Below are 17,719 nucleotides of genomic sequence, written 5' to 3' on the forward strand. Positions count from 1 at the left end.
TGCAGATGGGATCTCACAGGCTATAACGCCATACGATCATTTCATTGCACTTTTCTTGAACCTCTTTGTTGCTATTTCCACATGGTGGCCTACAGTTTGACCCTCGGGTGGTGCAGCCATTCAGCCGGCATCGTTTGTGCGCAAGCTTCTTGCTGCCTGTCTCCACTCGTTGAAGCAGGTACTGCTGGAACTGTGAACCGTCTCATCTGCATAGGTGCGCGGCTCGATTCTGCGAATCTCGGGTACTCCTCGTCCTGTGCAGTTGGGCAGCGTGTTGTCTGCACAGTGGACCACCATCCACTGCTGTGGTCATCGTCCTCGTCTGCATAGTCGTCTTCGGTTCATGGTAGAATTTTGGAAAAATGTGGTTCATCTGTAAAGGAGACCACTTATAAAACACTAATACGATCTATTCTTGAGTACTGCTCGAGCGTTTGGGATCCCTATCAGGTCGCATTGAGGGAGGACATAGAAGCAATTCAGAGCCGGGCTGCTAGATTTGTTAGTGGTAGGTTTGATCATCACGCGAGTGTTACGGAAATACTTCAGGAACTCGGGTGGGAGTCTCTAGAGGAAATTTAGAGAACCAGCATTTGAGGCTGACTGCAGTACAATTTTACTGCCACCAACTTACATTTCGCGGAAAGACCACAAAGATAAGATAAGAGAGATTAGAGCTCGTACCGAGGCATGTAGGCAGTAATTTTTCCCTCGTTCTGTTTGGGAGTGGAACAGGGAGAGAAGATGCTAGTTGTGGTATGAGGTAACGTCCACCACGCGCCGTATGGTGGATTGCGGAGTATGTATGTAGATGTAGATGGTAGCTTCCGTCGTAACTCCAAGCCACCGGGTCAGCTACTGATGGCTGCACCACCTCGCAGGCCGCCTACCGCTAATGCCCAGTGGCCTCTCCAACAATCGTCACTACTGTTGTAGTTTGTTGTGCAATAAATGAATGTGGTCCTTGAAGTTTTCGCGGCGTAAAGAGTATTCACTGAAGTTTCGGGATTGCAGCTTGATGACGTCGACTTCTTGACAATTTCTTGTGACAACTTCTTGCTGACAACAATTCCGCAATCTTCAGGTGAATGTGTTGCACTGGAGATTGGTAGTTCATATGTGCGATGCGAACTAGCAATCTCCAGTGCAACACACTAACCTGAAGATGGTTGATGGTTGTCAGACGCAACATCGTGGCAAGAAGTAGACGTCATCCGGGTGCAATGCTGGAGTTTCATATAAAACAATAAATGAATATTTTAACAGTAATTGAATGATTTCAGACAGCTATCTGGTACCCACTCACCAATCAACTGTTGCCCCACCGAGGGTAGTGAACTAATGGCCTCCTTATTGAAACGACCGCTAAACCCGCTGGGCAGAACACGTGATTAGGATTGTGGAAAGGGCCGAATAAGGTGTCGGTCAGGTTCACTCAAAATTGTAATATATTGTAATTTAATAACACCTTTAAACCAAAACGGCACATAGGCGAACCTTTAGAGCTACGGGTTTCAAAAAGGCAATTATTCCACGGCTAAAGGCCTCCAAACAAGAAATCTTAAAGCAACAAGATAAATCTCAAGTGGTAAGAACATGCAGTTAAAATAGCAAATAAAATAATTAACATATACACACACACAGTGAGGCTGAGAGCCTTAAAGCGAGGATGAATAAACAAACATAAACATGATGCAATACAAACGGCAGAAGGCCCAGAATAAAATTTTCAAGATTTTAAAATAAATTACCATAACCTGTCAAAGGCAGACGGCCACAAAATATATATATATATATATATATATATATATATATATATATATATATATATATATTTTTTTTTTTTTTTTTTTTTTGAGTAAGGATTTAAGCTGCCCACAATTGCTTTTGCAAAATTTAAAAATCCATAAAGAAAGAATTTTTTTTGGTCATTGGCTATGATAGATTATAAACAGAGAATTAAACACCGGTGAGAAGGACCATAAAGAAAACGGCCCTCAGAAGCCTCCAGGGGGGTCGGTCTGCCCTCGTTCACTTAGGCGAGACAGGTGGTGAGCCCAACCATACTTGATCCGTTGGAACCCAACCAAGGGACAGCCACGGACCGACTGACAAAACGACTTGCTTGCCAGCAATCGGTACATGAGAGCTCAAACACCAAAAGTTACCTGATTATCCACAATTAAATATGTATTAAGCTGTCAAAACTACACACCATGTTGTACAGCGACAACAGGTGAGAAAAGGACGCTGCCTGAAATTACATTAGTGGCCGGGGCAGGTAACCGGTACACTAACGGCCACAAGGCAGAAAATTCCGCTGGTACACTTGAATTTGAAATACGGTAATATAGTTAACTTCACCGAAAAGGAACACAGCCTGAATTTACGTCAGTGGCCAGGGCAGGTAACCAGAACACTAATTGCCACAAGGCAGAGAATTCCGCTGGTGCACTTGAATTGTAGTCAACCAATACAGTTCATTCCACTGCACAGCGGCTCGATTTCAGCAATACAAACACTCGGCGTTGGTCACAGGAAAAGCTCCCCAACAGCGAACCACCGAAACAAACGAGACAACATGAACGGACGTTGCTTGGGTACTTGAGACACCACTCAACTTTGACGGTTTGGGTCGGTGAGTCACGAAGCTCGTAGCTATCGGACAGCTCCACACACGCTCCGACACTGCGCAAGGACCGCCAGCGGACCCAGCCGACTGCACCGCGAGGAGATAACTTCCCTGGTCCGCAGCAACCGACCGACTCCTCAGGATGCCGACAACATTTAAAGTAGTCGTCCGTGGAAATAACGCTTGAATTTGAAATGCGGTAATATAGTTAACTTCACCCTAAACGAACACAACCTGCCAAACACTTGTACGGAGACCTGTACGAAACCCAACAGTAACAAAGCAAGCACGAAGACAAATCGGGAGTCGATGCACACACACACACACACACACACACACACACACACACACACAGCCGACTCATAAACGATCGGCGAGCCCGAACGCGTCGTCCGGTAGGACCTCCCCGGCTGGCAGGTCGGGACTGCGCTCCCCACGCGTTCCAACTGACTGGCAGATCCGAACTCGCGACCCGAACTCACTTACGACAGACAACGAGCGGGCAGTAATAGCAGTTGAGCAAAGATACTACGAGAGGGGATATATCGATAACGCCGCTCACGGTCAGGCAAAGCAGCAACTCAGTGACAGTAGTAATTTAAATTAACGTAGTGAGGTGGAAGTACGTTAAAAACAAGGTGTAAAATACACCTGCTACGGTCGCAAGGTTCGAATCCTGACTCGGGCATGGATGTGTGTGCTGTCCTTAGGTTAGTTAGGTTTAACTAGTTCTAAGTTCTAGGGGACTGATGACCTCAGATGTTAAGTCCCATAGTGCTCAGAGCCATTTTTTTTTGTAAAATACACGATGGCGGGAACACGATCCACGCTCGGCTCACTGACCTATGCCAACCCAGTGCTACCCAGTCTAATGGGCCTTCCATCCTGCCCTCTATAGGAGGTACATAGATATTGTTTTGACCTAGGGGTGTGAGGCCATCTAAGACGGACTGTAGATATTTATAACACATCTTTATACTCTGTGAATGACCGGTCACTAGTTAGTAGAGGGTACTTTCTATTGTACCATAGAGGATTAATCTGTTACATATATATAAAGCAGTGTGTATGTATGTGTGTATGTCTGGGATCCGCTCTCAGACCCCTGATGCTTATAACCTATTAGCTCCAATAGGAGCGGAGGTAGGGCAAAAATATGTTTCTCCCGGTCCCTTGCGTATAGTCTGTCATAGACGACAACCATTTTATGCAGGAACAGCATTTGCCAGCCATATCAGCAGGGTTGCCTAGACGTCAGAGGCTAAAAATGGTTTTTCGGGCCTCGACATGCGGGCTGTCCTAGAAGACAGGTATGTTGTGGCAGTAGTGTCGGCGTGCTTCATTGTACTGTATCGTAGAGGCTTTGAAATTGGGAGAGAGTGTCACGGATGTGATAGGCGCGTTCCGATGACAATCATAAAAAAGGGTTTTTCGCCACCGTGAGGTTTTCTCACGAAATTTCAGTCTGCGACTTCCTCCTCCGAAGGCGATGATATTTTGTTGACGACCGACTAAACAAATAGAAGTGATTATTGGAATAGGATAAGAGAAATCTGAACCTGCACGAAGCTGTTTGAGAGTTCGTTTTTCCCAGACGCTATTCGAGAGAGGAAATGCATAAGAATAGTGTGAAAGTGGCTCGACGAAGCCCCTGCCTTCTGGTTGTGTTATCAGCAGGATTTCATAGCATACTGCATCTACGTGTCCTACGTTACATTTTCATGTTGTGCAGTCAGTATACGCAGAGGTGACAAAAGTGATAGGATAACTTCTAATATCCTGGCAGACCTACCTTTAGCCGGCCTAGAGCAGCAACTCGACGTGGCGCAGAGTCAACAGGTCGTGAGACGTCCTCTGCACAAATATTGAGCCGTGCTGTCTCTACGGCCGTCCATAATTTCGAAGGTGTTGGTGAGCGGACGGTTTGGATGGGATTCCGTTAATGAAAAGGGGACATACAATTCAAGGCTTATTTCTCAAAACAATTAATTAATTGTAATAAATTACACTGTGGCTTACAAATTACAGTGACACAAACAAATCAAGCTGCTTACAAAATGAGGTAATAAAAATGTTACATGCCACAGGTGAACAGAGAAACTTCAAAACTGTTTACAAAATGGTTCAAGTGGCTCTGAGCACTATGGGACTTAACTTCTAAGGCCATCAGTCCCCTAGAACTTAGAACTACTTAAACCTAACTAACCTAAGGACATCACACACATCCATGCCCGAGGCAGGATTCGAACCTGCGACCGTAGCGGTCGCGCGGTTCCAGACTGTAGCGCCTAGAACCGCTCGGCCACCACGGCCGGCTAAAACTGTTTACAATTTGATACATTAGCAAATAATCATTGTGCATTAAACTACATACTTTTACCTAATACAGTTAAATTTTGTAATGTGAAGCACAAATGTATAATTTACAATTAAATTTTAAGTCGAAGTTACTCCTTCCTATACCTTCTTTAAAAGAGTGATAAAATTTCCAAAAGGTATCTCAATTAAAAATGCCCTAAAACCCTTAACACAACAACACGTACATGACTAGCTCAAATAATAAATATATGTACAGCAAAGCCCAACATTTGCTTCCTTACCGAAAGTTTGCTGATTTCAACAGCGCAGACCACATTCAAGCTCTAGCCAACATGGGCCGCTTGCCGGTCAAAACATGTTACGACTGCGACAGCGGGCAAACTTACATAGGTAATAAAAGAACACAGGCCACCTAGCAATCTTACCAAAATCAGTTTACACGAAGGAGGAAGAGGGGGGGGGGGACATAATAAATATCATACGCAAGTGCACTTGCCAAATCTACTACTAAAAATACAGTATAAAAGGATCTCAATTAATGACAAATCTGGGATAGGCCCGGCAATATTGCATCTGAGCGCTAGTAGCCAAAATAAGGTTGACAGATACCAAGGTCTACCATTTGAGGGCTAACTGGCACAACAAATAAATAAAAGAACAAGCAAATGGCAATGCCCAAGAATTTAAATAGGATTAAGTACACACGAGGCTAAAATCAATTGCTAGCACCTTGGACATCGTCTTAGGCTTAATTGACACTACAAGTAAATAAAGGTAAAAGAACAGATAAATGACAATACCCAGCAATTTAAATAAAAATCAGTGAGCACAAGGCTAAAAGCAATTGCTAGCAACTTAACAAGCACACATAAAAATATCAGACTGCTGCCACATCACAAAACGGAACAGGCGCGCGCGCAGTCCCCAGCAAGCCAGAGAACCAATAACACACACTCCAGCAACCGAGCCAGCCTGACCACAGTAATTTCAACTCAGAACCAGGGCGTGTGAGCACACCGGGTCCACGCAAAACACACACTGCCAAATAATTCCCACCAACAGATACGGCTGCCCCCCGGGCGGGAAAACAGGGACGACGACTGGGTACACATCAGCAGAAAACTCGACACCCAGACTCCAGCTAAATCGGAACCAAGCAGAAAATATAAACAACAGCTGAAGTAAGGTGAAACGAACCCCGACACGCAGACTGGACAGAGCAACCACACAGAAAACCTGCCCTGCAGTCCTTACAACTCCAGGGTGCGGAAACTCAAGCGATATCGTGGCACCCTTTTCAGAAGCTGAGAACCTCGAGCGATCTCGTGCGGGAATCCATCAGTTGTCCACTACACCACATCATCAACACGCCACACTGCCCAAATCAATGAGGCCCTCCAACAACGAGACCACACCCCCGTGCCGGGGCGGAAGGCAAAATAGCACCAGCTCGGTGCGAATCCAACCGCCTAGCCCAGCGCGCGCGGCCCCCCGCGAAAAACGCTCCAGAGGGCAGCAGCCGCCTTAGCGCCTGCATAGGCCGAACCAGATGGAAACAGAAATAAAAGTCGCTATAGATAGTGCCGGATACGCAACGCGCCAGAGAAATGGCACAGTTGGTAGTGCAGGATTTTGTGCACGAACTGACTTCCTGATGATGTTCCATAAATGTTCGATGGGATTCATGTCGGGTGAACTGAGTGGCCAAACCATTCGCCGGAGTTTTCCAGAATGTTTCTCAAGCCAATCGCGAACGATTGTGGCCTGTTGACATGGCGCATTGCCATCCACAAAAATTCCATCCCTTTTGGGCACATGAAGCCCACGAGTGGCTGAAAAACGTCTCGGCATAACCAGGACCAGGTCCATTCCAATCCATGTAAGAACAGTCCCCACCATTATGGAGCCACCACCAGTTTGCACAGTGCCTTGTTGACAACTTTGGTCGCCGGATGGAGTGGCCGAGCGGTTCTAGGCGCTTCAGCCTGGAACCACGTGACCGCTACGGTCCCAGGTTCGAATCCTGCCGCGGGCATGGATGTGTGTGATGTCCTTAGGTTAGTTAGGTTTAAGTAGTTCAAAGTCTAGGGGACTGATGACCTCAGATGTTAAGTCCCATAGTGCTCACAGCCATTTGAACAACTTTGGTCGATGGCTTCGTAGGGTTTGCGCCACACTCGAACCCCACCATCAGCTCTTATCAATTCAAATCGGAACTCATCTAACCAGGCCTCATTATACAGTTGTCTAGGGCCCAATTAACATGCTCACTGGACCAGGAGAGGCTCTACAGGCGATGTCGTGCTGTTAGCACAGACATGCCTGAAGCTAGTCTGCTGTCATAGCCCATCAACACCAAATTTCACCGTACTGCCCTAACGGATGCGTTCGTCGTACGTCCCACATTGATTTCTGCTGTTGTTTGGCGCATTGTTGCTTGTCTATTAGCACTGACAACTCTACGTAAACACCGCTGCTTTTGGTCGTTATGTGAAGGCCGTCAGCTACTGCGTTTTACCTGGCGAGAGGTATGTCTGAAGATTGATATTCTCAGCACACTGAATTCCCTTACGATTTCCGAAATGGAACGTCCCACGAGTCTAGCTCCAACTACCATTTTGCCTTCAAAGACTGTTAATTCCAGTCGTGCGGCCTCGAGAAATCTTTGCACATGAATCATCTGAATACCGTGTGTACACTATACTACCCCAATCCTTATAATATTAACATATCGCTATCCCATGGCTTTTGTCGCCTCAGTGTACTGTGGATGCGACAGTTTGTTTTATATTGCAATCTGCTCTCTTGTTAAGTCTACTTAACTAAGACTTAATGTATGCTCTGAACTGTCAAAACACACTATACTATTATATTGAACAGTGTGCGACTCACGTTCATGCCGTTTGTTCTTTGGCATTTTGCCACATCAAGTGGCGTCTTGTTTATTCCTTACTTGTGGCGTAACGAAGTTGCTGGCTTGCCTCCTTAAGGGTCAGCAGCAGCGCTTATCGATGCTAGTACTGTCGTACTATCTTTGGTGTGACTGCTAGTATTTCCGGGTGGTGGTGGTGTGTGTGGTGGTCAGTCGGTTGGGACGGAGCAGCGAGGAAGTCTCCGCGGCGCGGGGCCAGGCCGGGACTGGTGGTGGCGTGCACACGCTGTCGGATCGTGAGGCGCTAGCTGCGAGAGCGACAAAGTTCGTTGCCCACCGAACCTGGACGCTGAAGTTGACTGATCAGTTAATCTGTTATGAAACTCAACTATTGTGACATCTCTTCGTTCATTTGCGGGTTGTTGCTCCCTCAGCCGTTTGGGCTAGCAGTGTCATATGATGGAGTTGGCAAAATCTTGCAGCCGTCTTCCTATACTGTGATTAATTATGAAATTGACATTTGCCAGTGAAGTGCACCAGCGGTATTTTCCGCCCTGTGGCCGTCAACGCCCCACTTACCTACCCTGGTCGTTAGCGTAGTTTTCTGGCAGTTGATGCTGTCCTGCATAGTGTGTAGTTGACAGCCTTTTAGGTTGTTTGGCTCATATTTTGCTTAGAGTGGTTATTGTTCTCTTGGCTGTTTTTAGACGCCAATTTCTGAAGATATAGTGCTGTTCGCATCCTCGCCCTCGGCCGATATTTTCCATCGTTGTGCCGTCGGTCAGACGGAAGGGAATTGGTTAAATTGTTGGTCGGTCCTTGGGCAGTCCCTAGTTTGGGTTGCCATCCGATTATTTAACTTCAACTCTTGGCTGCCTGTCTCACCTCACCTTATGTTTGAGCTACCTTCTTAGACCGACCCTTGGAACACTTCTGATCACCACTTGTTCTATTTGTTTTATATCGTGATTTTCATTTTAGTTTGAAGTATTGTGCAAGGCTTTCGGCTGTGTATTAATTCAGTTCTTTTTAAATTTTACATAAAGGCCTTCAGCCGTGTAAAATTTTTTGAAGGTTAATTTTATTTAAAAAAAATCTTTTCCTTAAAATTCGTTCTGTCTGAAATTGTTTGTAATCCGGGCCCTAAACCATTAGTTGTTCGATGTGTTATGTGCAGCCTTCAGCCAAGGATATACGTGAACCCCTTTTAATAAGGCCGTCAGCAGTGTGTATTCCTTAAACGAAAATTTTTATAAGAAGGAGGGGGTTTATTTTAAATTATTTGTCCGACTTGTTGTTCAGGCCTTCAGCCGTTGTTTAAAATTTGTTTGTGGCCTTCAGCCATGCAATAAGTTAATATTTCCTTTATTAGGCTTTGGCTCTTCTCTTGTAAGTTTAAAAAGAAATTTCTTGGTTAAAAAAATTGTTTATTAATTTTTTTAAAATATAGTTGTCTTTTAGACATGTAGTGTAGGCGTTCAGCCGTTAATTGTTTTCAATTGCATGTTTTTTTAAATATTTACCTTCTATTTTTAATTGCTTTTCATTTCTAAGCCAGGCCTTCAGCCATTCTTGTTTTTGTGTGGTTTTGGGCCTTCAGCCCAAAAAGCATCTCAAGTTCTTTTTACTAGGCCTTCAGCCGTATTGTCTAATTGTGATCTTTTAAAGCAATGTGTAAATAAGTCGTTCTTAGAAAAATAAAGTTATGTGTTTGATTGTGCAACTCACAGTAAATAAGTCGTTCTTAGAAAAATAAAGTTATGTGTTTGATTGTGCAACTCACAGTAACTGTTTACGGCCCCATCCATAGTTGTAACCTTATTCTGTGCACTCTCTGAATACCTACCAACCAGGTTTCATACATTACTAATGTTTCGAAAAAGAAAAAAAAAGAAAAAGAAAGCCTTGTGGAGTTTGAATTGCAGAGTAATTGCGTGGACGGATGTTCAACACACGATATGCATAGCGCCGTCGTTAGCATCGTCTAGGCGGCGCCGGCACGCCAATTAAGAATCGGGCAGCCGGACTGTCTAGCTGGCACATCGCCTGGAACTAGAGACACGCGGACTGCTCTAGAAATAATGACCTCTCTGTCCCTATCTTGGTCACTGCTCATTATATTGTGACTCGCATTTTTCTTTCGTTACAGACCAGCTTACGATCTTCGAACCGGTAATTCTTGTACACGGATTCTCCGATACTAGTCAACTCTTCATGTCTTCTTTTTATTTATTTTTTCGTCTTTTTCTGTCTACATTCTGGTCTGCGTTCTTAAAACTGTTCCTTCTTGGAATCCTTCCAATTTCTAAATTTGGTTTCTATATACTTTTTTGTCTTTATTTTCTCGGTAATTTATTCTTGTTTCTTTCCGGCCTCTCTGCTCTGTGCCAAGTCAGTTGCACCAGCCTTTTAATTTCTGACAGTCTTCTGCGACTGATTGTTTATATACGCCCATACAAGACTAGCCTTCATTTCCTAATTTCTGCTGTAATTTTCACTACATGTTCCTGTGCTTTATTATTGTCCCTTAATTTAAATATTGCACCTGCTACTCTATTTCTAATATTTTCCTCATAATCTCTTTTTCGTATCACATCTTCTTCTTCATTTTTTTTCATTGATTGATGTTTTTTTGGCAATCTGGCCATATTACTGCGTTCTAATGATGAATTTTGCCTGTCTAAATAATGAATGTCTTCGCAACAGAAATTTTTGTTGAGTGGAACAATTATTTCAATTTCTTTTCCTATCGTTAATCACGTCTTATGAGAAGCATATTTTTTCATTCTTTGGCAAATTTATTTTTACTTTTTAACCTCGTGGCCATAGAAGTTCCTAACGCCACAGTTGTCAAGGTAAGCTAACGGAGGGAAGTCATTTGTGCCGTCTGTTGTGAATCGTGTAGAATGAGGCAGAGAGATTGGAGACCAGACCAGCATCTGTCTATACGAGAGCGGAAAACTGCCTAAACGCCTCACTATGTTTGGCTGGTGTAACTGCCAATGGCCGTCAGTCGGCAGCGTGGATCGAATTCCAATTTAGATCACCTCTTTGTTTTGCAACCCAGAGTGCTGTGTGTTAAGATATAAAGGCAGGTCTGTTTACTGTTTATACAAGGCTTGTCCAGAAAGTATGTTCCGATCGGCCGCAAAATTGAAACCATCGTGAAAACCAGAAACGTTTTATTTGCAACAGTTAAGTACACCTTCCACCTACTTCTCTACATAGTCGCCGCTCCTCCTTCGAGTTTTGTCGTAGTGTTGCGTCAACTTTCCAATATCCTCGTCATAAAAAACAGCCGCCTGTGCTTTTGGCCAGTTACCTGCAATGATCTGCAGCTCGTTGTCTGTGGAAAAATTTTGTCTTCATATCCAGCGGTTCTTGTGAGCAGAGATGAGACTCAGGGGGAGCCAATTACGGACTGTATTGTGGGTGGTCAAACACTTCTCATCGGAAACGCTGCAGGAGCGTCTTCATTGCCCCTGCAGTGTGCGGCTCCGAATTGGCATGAAGGAGGAACAGCTCGGCAGTTGTGTTATGTGGGCTGCATGACACAGGCGAAATCTCTAACCAAGCCTGCATACTTGGTGGGAGACGCTATTCCCTACACATCTTTACGTGCTCACTGTTCACTCGAAACTTAAAGATGGGTTCTCACGGGGAGTGAGCACGATTGTGTGCCACGCTTTCGTGCTTGATTTCGTGCAATGACAGGAGAGAAACTATCAGTCGTGGTGTGTGGACGATTCACATGGAGTGGAATGTCAACGAAAGCGCGATTTAGAAAGAGCTCCTTGTCGAGAGTTGTGCTGTGGTGAGTTCGGTTTTTGCTACTGTTTTGGCACAGAGAGAATGAATCGGTTGGTGGAAACTCAAGAAAAACAGAGGAAAAGACGATGGTGGGTCAGGACATCGAGGACACATAATTTGGTTGACATGGAACTAAGAAACCATTACCCTGAACATTTCAAAAACTTATTACGAATGTCTCAGGCGCAGTTTGACTACCTTTTGGAACGTGTTTCACCTCTGATTTCAAAATCAGATACTAATATGAGACAAGCAGTAAAAGCAAAAATTAAACTTCAAGTAACTTTACGCTATTTAGGAACAGGCGACTCTTTTAAAAGTCTGGAATATTTATTTCATGTTCTAAAGAACACAATTAGTAAATTTAGACCTGAAACCTGCGAAGCGGTTCACAAGACACTTACGGAATACATACAGGTAATTACAATAACATGTAGTATACAACTTTTTTGTTTATTATTTTATTTGAATTTTCAACATAGTAATGTACGAGCCTTTTCAGTAGTTGCAGGGGCAACAGTCTGGATGATTGACTGATCTGGCCTTGCAACATTAACCAAAACGGCCTTGCTGTGCTGGTACTCCGAACGGCTGAAAGCAAGGGGAAACTACGGCCGTAATTTTTCCCGAGGGCATGCAGCTCTACTGTTTGGATAAATGATGATGGGGTCCTCTTGGGTCAAATATTCCGGAGGTAAAATAGTCCTCCATTCGGATCTCCGGGCGGGGACTACTCAGGAGGATGTCGTTATCAGGAGAAAGAAAACTGGCGTTCTACGGATCGGAGCGTGGAATGTCAGATCCCTTAATCGGGCAGGTAGGTTAGAAACTTTAAAAAGGGAAGTGGATAGGTTAAAGTTAGATATAGTGGGAATTAGTGAAGTTAGGTGGCAGGAGGAACAAGCCTTTTGGTCAGGTGAATACAGGGTTATAAATACAAAATCAAAGAGGGGTAATGCAGGAGTAGGTTTAATAATGAATAAAAAAATAGGAGTACGGGTAAGCTACTACAAACAACATAGTGAACGCATTATTGTGGCCAAGATAGACACGAAGCCCACGCCTACTACAGTAGTACAAGTTTATATGCCAACTAGCTCTGCAGATGACGAAGAAATTGATGAAATGTATGATGAGATAAAAGAAATTATTCAGGTAGTGAAGGGAGACGAAAATTTAGTAGTCATGGGTGACTGGAATTCAAGAGTAGGAAAAGGGAGAGAAGGAAACATAGTCGGTGAATATGGATTGGGGCTAAGAAATGAAAGAGGAAGCCGCCTGGTAGAACTCTGTGCAGAGCATAACTTAATCATAGCTAACACTTGGTTTAAGAATCATGAAAGAAGGTTGTATACATGGAAGAACGCTGGAGATACTCTAAGGTTTCAGACAGATTATATAATGGTAGGACAGAGATTTATGAACCAGGTTTTAAATTGTAAGACATTTCCAGGGGCAGATGTGGACTCTGACCACAATCTACTGGTTATGAACTATTGATTAAAACTGAAGAAACTGCAAAAAGGTGGGAATTTAAGGAGATGGGACCTGGATAAACTGGCTAAACCAGAGGTTGTACAGAGTTTCAGGGAGAGCATAAGGGAACAATTGACAAGAATGGAGGAAAGAAATACAGTAGAAGAAGAATGGGTAGCTTTGAGGGATGAAGTAGTGAAGGCAGCAGAGGATCAAGTAGGTAAAAAGACGAGGGTTAGTAGAAACCTTTGGGTAACAGAAGAAATATTGAATTTAATTGATGAAAGGAGAAAATATAAAAATGCAGTAAATGAAGCAGGCAAAAAGGAATACAAACGTCTCAAAAATGAGATCGACAGGAAGTGCAAAAGGGTTAAGCAGGGATGGCTAGAGGACAAATGTAAGGATGTAGAGGCTTATCTCACTAGGGGTAAAATAGATACTGCCTATAGGAAAATTAAAGAGACCTTTGGAGAAAAGAGAACCACTTGTATGAATATCAAGAGCTCAGATGGAAATCCAGTTCTAAGCAAAGAAGGGAAAGCAGGAAGGTGGAAAGAGTATATAGAGGGTCTATACAAGGGCGATTTACTTGAGGGCAATGTTATAGAAATGGAAGAGGATGTAGATGAAGATGAAATGGGAGATATGACACTGCGTAAAGAGTTTGATAGAGCACTGAAAGATCTAAGTCGAAACAAGGCCCCCGGAATGGACATCATTCCATTAGAACTACTGACAGCCTTGGGAGAGCCAGTTCTGACAAAACTCTACCAACTGGTGGGCAAGATGTATGAGACAGGCGAAATACCCTCAGACTTCAAGAAGAATACAATAATTCCAATCCCAAAGAAAGCAGGTGTTGACAGATGTGAAAATTACCGAACTATCAGTTTAATAAGTCACGGCTGCAAAATACTAACGCGAATTCTTTACAGACGAATGGAAAAACTGGTAGAAGCTGACCTCGGGGAAGATCAGTTTGAATTCCGCAGAAATGTTGGAACACGTGAGGAAATACTGACCCTACGACTTATCTTAGAAAATAGATTAAGGAAAGGCAAACCTACGTTTGCAGCATTTGTAGACTTAGAGAAATCTTTTGACAATGTTGACTGGAATACTCTCTTTCAAATTCTGAAGGTGGCAGGGATAAAATACAGAGAGCGAAAGGCTATTTACAGTTTGTACAGAAAGCAGATTGCAGTTATAAGGGTCGAGGGACAGGAAAGGGAAGCAGTGGTTGGGAAGGGAGTGAGACAGGGTTGTGGCCTCTCCCCGATGTTGTTCAATCTGTATACTGTGCAAGCAGTAACGGAAACAAAAGAAAAATTTGGAGTAGGTATTAAAATACATGGAGAAAAAAAAATAAAAACTGTAAGGTTAGCCGATGACATTGTAATTCTGTCGGAGACAGCAAATGACTTGGAAGATTTGGATTGGATTGTTTGGGGGAAGAGACCAAACTGCGAGGTCATCGGTCTCATCGGACTAGGGAAGGATGGGGAAGGAAGTCGGCCGTGCCCTTTCAAAGGAACCATCCCAGCATTTGCCTGGAGCGATTTAGGGAAATCACGAAAAACCTAAATCAGGATGGCCGGACGCGGGATTGAACCGTCGTCCTCCCGAATGCGAGTCCAGTGTGCTACCACTGCGCCACCTCGCTCGGTGACTTGGGAGAGCAGCTGAACGGAATGGACAGTGTCTTGAAAGGATGATATAAGATGAACATCAACAAAAGCAAATCGAGGATAATGGAATGTAGTCGAATTAAGTCGAGTGATGCTGAGGGAATTAGATTAGGAAATGAAACACTTAAAGTAGTAAAGGAGTTTTCCTATTTGGGGAGCAAAATAACTGATGATGGTAGAAGTAGAGAGGATTTAAAATGTAGACTGGAAATGGCAAGGAAAGCGTTTCTGAAGAAGAGAGATTCGTTAACATCGAGCATAGATTTGTCAGGAAGTCGTTTCTGAAAGTTTTTGTATGGAGTGTGGCCTTGTATGGAAGTGAAACATGGACGATAAATAGTTTGGAGAAGAAGAGAATAGAAGCTTTCGAAATGTGGTGCTATAGAAGAATACTGAAGATTTGATGGGTAGATCACATAACTAATGAGGAGGTATTGAATAGAATTGGGGAGAAAAGGAGCTTGTGTGGCACAACTTGACTAGAAGGAGGGATCGGTTGGTAGGACATGTTCTGAGGCATCAAGGGATCACCAATTTAGTATTGGAGGGCAGCGTGGAGGGTAAAAATCGTAGAGGGAGACCAAGAGATGAATACACTAAACAGATTCAGAAGGATGTAGGCTGCAGTAGGTACTGTGAGATGAAGAAGCTTGCACAGGATAGAGTAGCATGGAGAGCTGCATCAAACCAGTCTCAGGACTGAAGACCACAACAACAACAACAATGTACGAGTATTCTAGGTCTAAGTATTTAAGGAACAGAAAGAAACAATAAGACGAAAACAGTTGATCAGCTTAATAATATTGATCATTAAAAATGTTACCAGCATAAAGAGAAAGTAATCGTTTGAGTAATAAAATAAGATCGACCTATAAATTTGTAATTAAATAGTCACCTGAGAAATCAGCACTCATATTTGAATCTCTCTCATTTGGTGGTGTTGATTGGTTGGAGGGAGTTGGTGGTGGGCACATCGCATTTGTTATTTGTGACGTAATTGACTCTTGAAGCCTAATGGCGAATGAGGGCCCAATACTGCGTAGCATTGACGCAACATACATTCCGAAATAGTCGTATGAGTCTTCTTGGTTCATTACTACAGCACGATTTGAAATAGCTTGTAATTTCTTAATCGCACATGAAAAAAAAGAAACGATTTGGGAGTCGTGCAGAACTTTTTCGCCGATTTTTGATGATGAAGGCTGCGATGGAGTTGAAGGCACTTTTCGTTTTAGTACTGCCCTGGGTGTCTCAGTTTCTGCTGGAATCTGTGATGTGCTTGGCGTGGTCTCGTTGAGATCGTCAACAACAGTTAAATCTACAGATAGGGATTGTGGCTTCTCCAGTTGTGATTGTTCATTTGTGTTTATTGGTGACACCTGCAATCAAAACATTAATTTTGTTTCAGGCGCCGGCAACTTCAGATGAATGGAACAATATGGGTTTAGAGAACGATGGAACTTTCCAGGCTGTGCAGGAGCTCTGGACGGAAAGCACATTGTCATTCGTGCCCCTCCCACTACTGGATCTGATTATTACTATTTCAAAAGTAGTTTCGGTACTGTATTGCTAGCTTTAGCTGATTCCGATTATTGTTTCCTGTCTGTTGATGTAGGAGCTAAAGGAAGAAATTCTGATGGTGGTATATTTCAAAACAGCTCATTGTACAACGCTTTGGAGATAAATTCCCTTGCAATGCTATGTGATTTTGTTATTGTAGGGGATGATGCGTTTCCGCTAAAGACTTAGCTGATGAAACCTTACAGTCGGCGTAACATGTCTCGACAGGAAAGAATGTACAACGATCGATTTTCAAGGGCTCGAAGAGTTGCAGAAAATACTTTCGGCATACTTGTGAGTAAATTTAGAGTATTTGAAGAACCAAAATCTTTAAAAATACAATCGGTGGACACAGTAGTACTAGCCTGCTGCTCGTTGCACAACTGGCTGCGGAAAACGAATCCCGCCTACATCTCACGAGGTTTAACTGACTTCGAGGATGAAAACCATCGTATTTTTCCTGGATCGTGGTGTCGAGAGGAAATTACTGGCCTACAGAACCTTCCGCAAACTGTTAACAGGCATCAACATCGACAGGCACAACAAATTCGGGATAAGTACCGTAGTTACTTTAATAACGAGGGTGCTGTGCTCTGGCAAAATGTACTACTCGGCGACGTTCAAAATACAGAACCGTAGAGCACATCAGTGTCAATATTGTGCTCAGTTATTTTGTTCATGATTGTCTTCAATTAGTATGTGTCACAAAGTAAATGCATTGCTAGATATATTTTATCATAAGAATGTATTGTTACAGTGCTAGATATTGTTGTATTAAAAGAAGCTGGTACGGTTCCTATGATATAGCTACTATTCTGTATAATCATTATAAAAACTGTTGTAATAATGTAAATGTAAGGAACAATTTTGAAAATGTATAAAATTTCAAATATGGAAACAAACTATGAAAGAATTCATCTTGTCAAACCAGAAGATTTTTGGTTTATAAACCTCGTCAGTGCCAGCTCCAGACCGTTCGCTTTCGATTTTTTTCTTCAGTTCCTGACAATACGAACTCCTCAAGTTTTTAAATTTCGCAATTACTTCTTTCGGTCCGAATCCTGGAATTTGGAGCGCATCACTAATTCTTTTGGCAGCAGCCATTCTTGCATCTCGGTCTCTGTATTCTTTTCTGCTTACATCATACAAGGCCTGCTCAGTAGCGTTAGTCCCAGAAATTCTAAAGTTTCACTGTCTTGAAACTTGATCACATGACATTTAATGGCACTAGTTGCCATCTTGTTGTTCGTAGCGCTTGATGTTGTAATCTGACACAGCCACAGACGAGGCAAACTCACGACTGAAAATCAAACACGTTTGATATGAAGCATGAGCCCTCACGCCTGCCCGTGACGTCAC

The sequence above is a fragment of the Schistocerca americana genome, chromosome 9 (genome assembly GCF_021461395.2).
Source record: "Schistocerca americana isolate TAMUIC-IGC-003095 chromosome 9, iqSchAmer2.1, whole genome shotgun sequence".
Taxonomy (NCBI): Eukaryota; Metazoa; Arthropoda; class Insecta; order Orthoptera; family Acrididae; genus Schistocerca; species Schistocerca americana.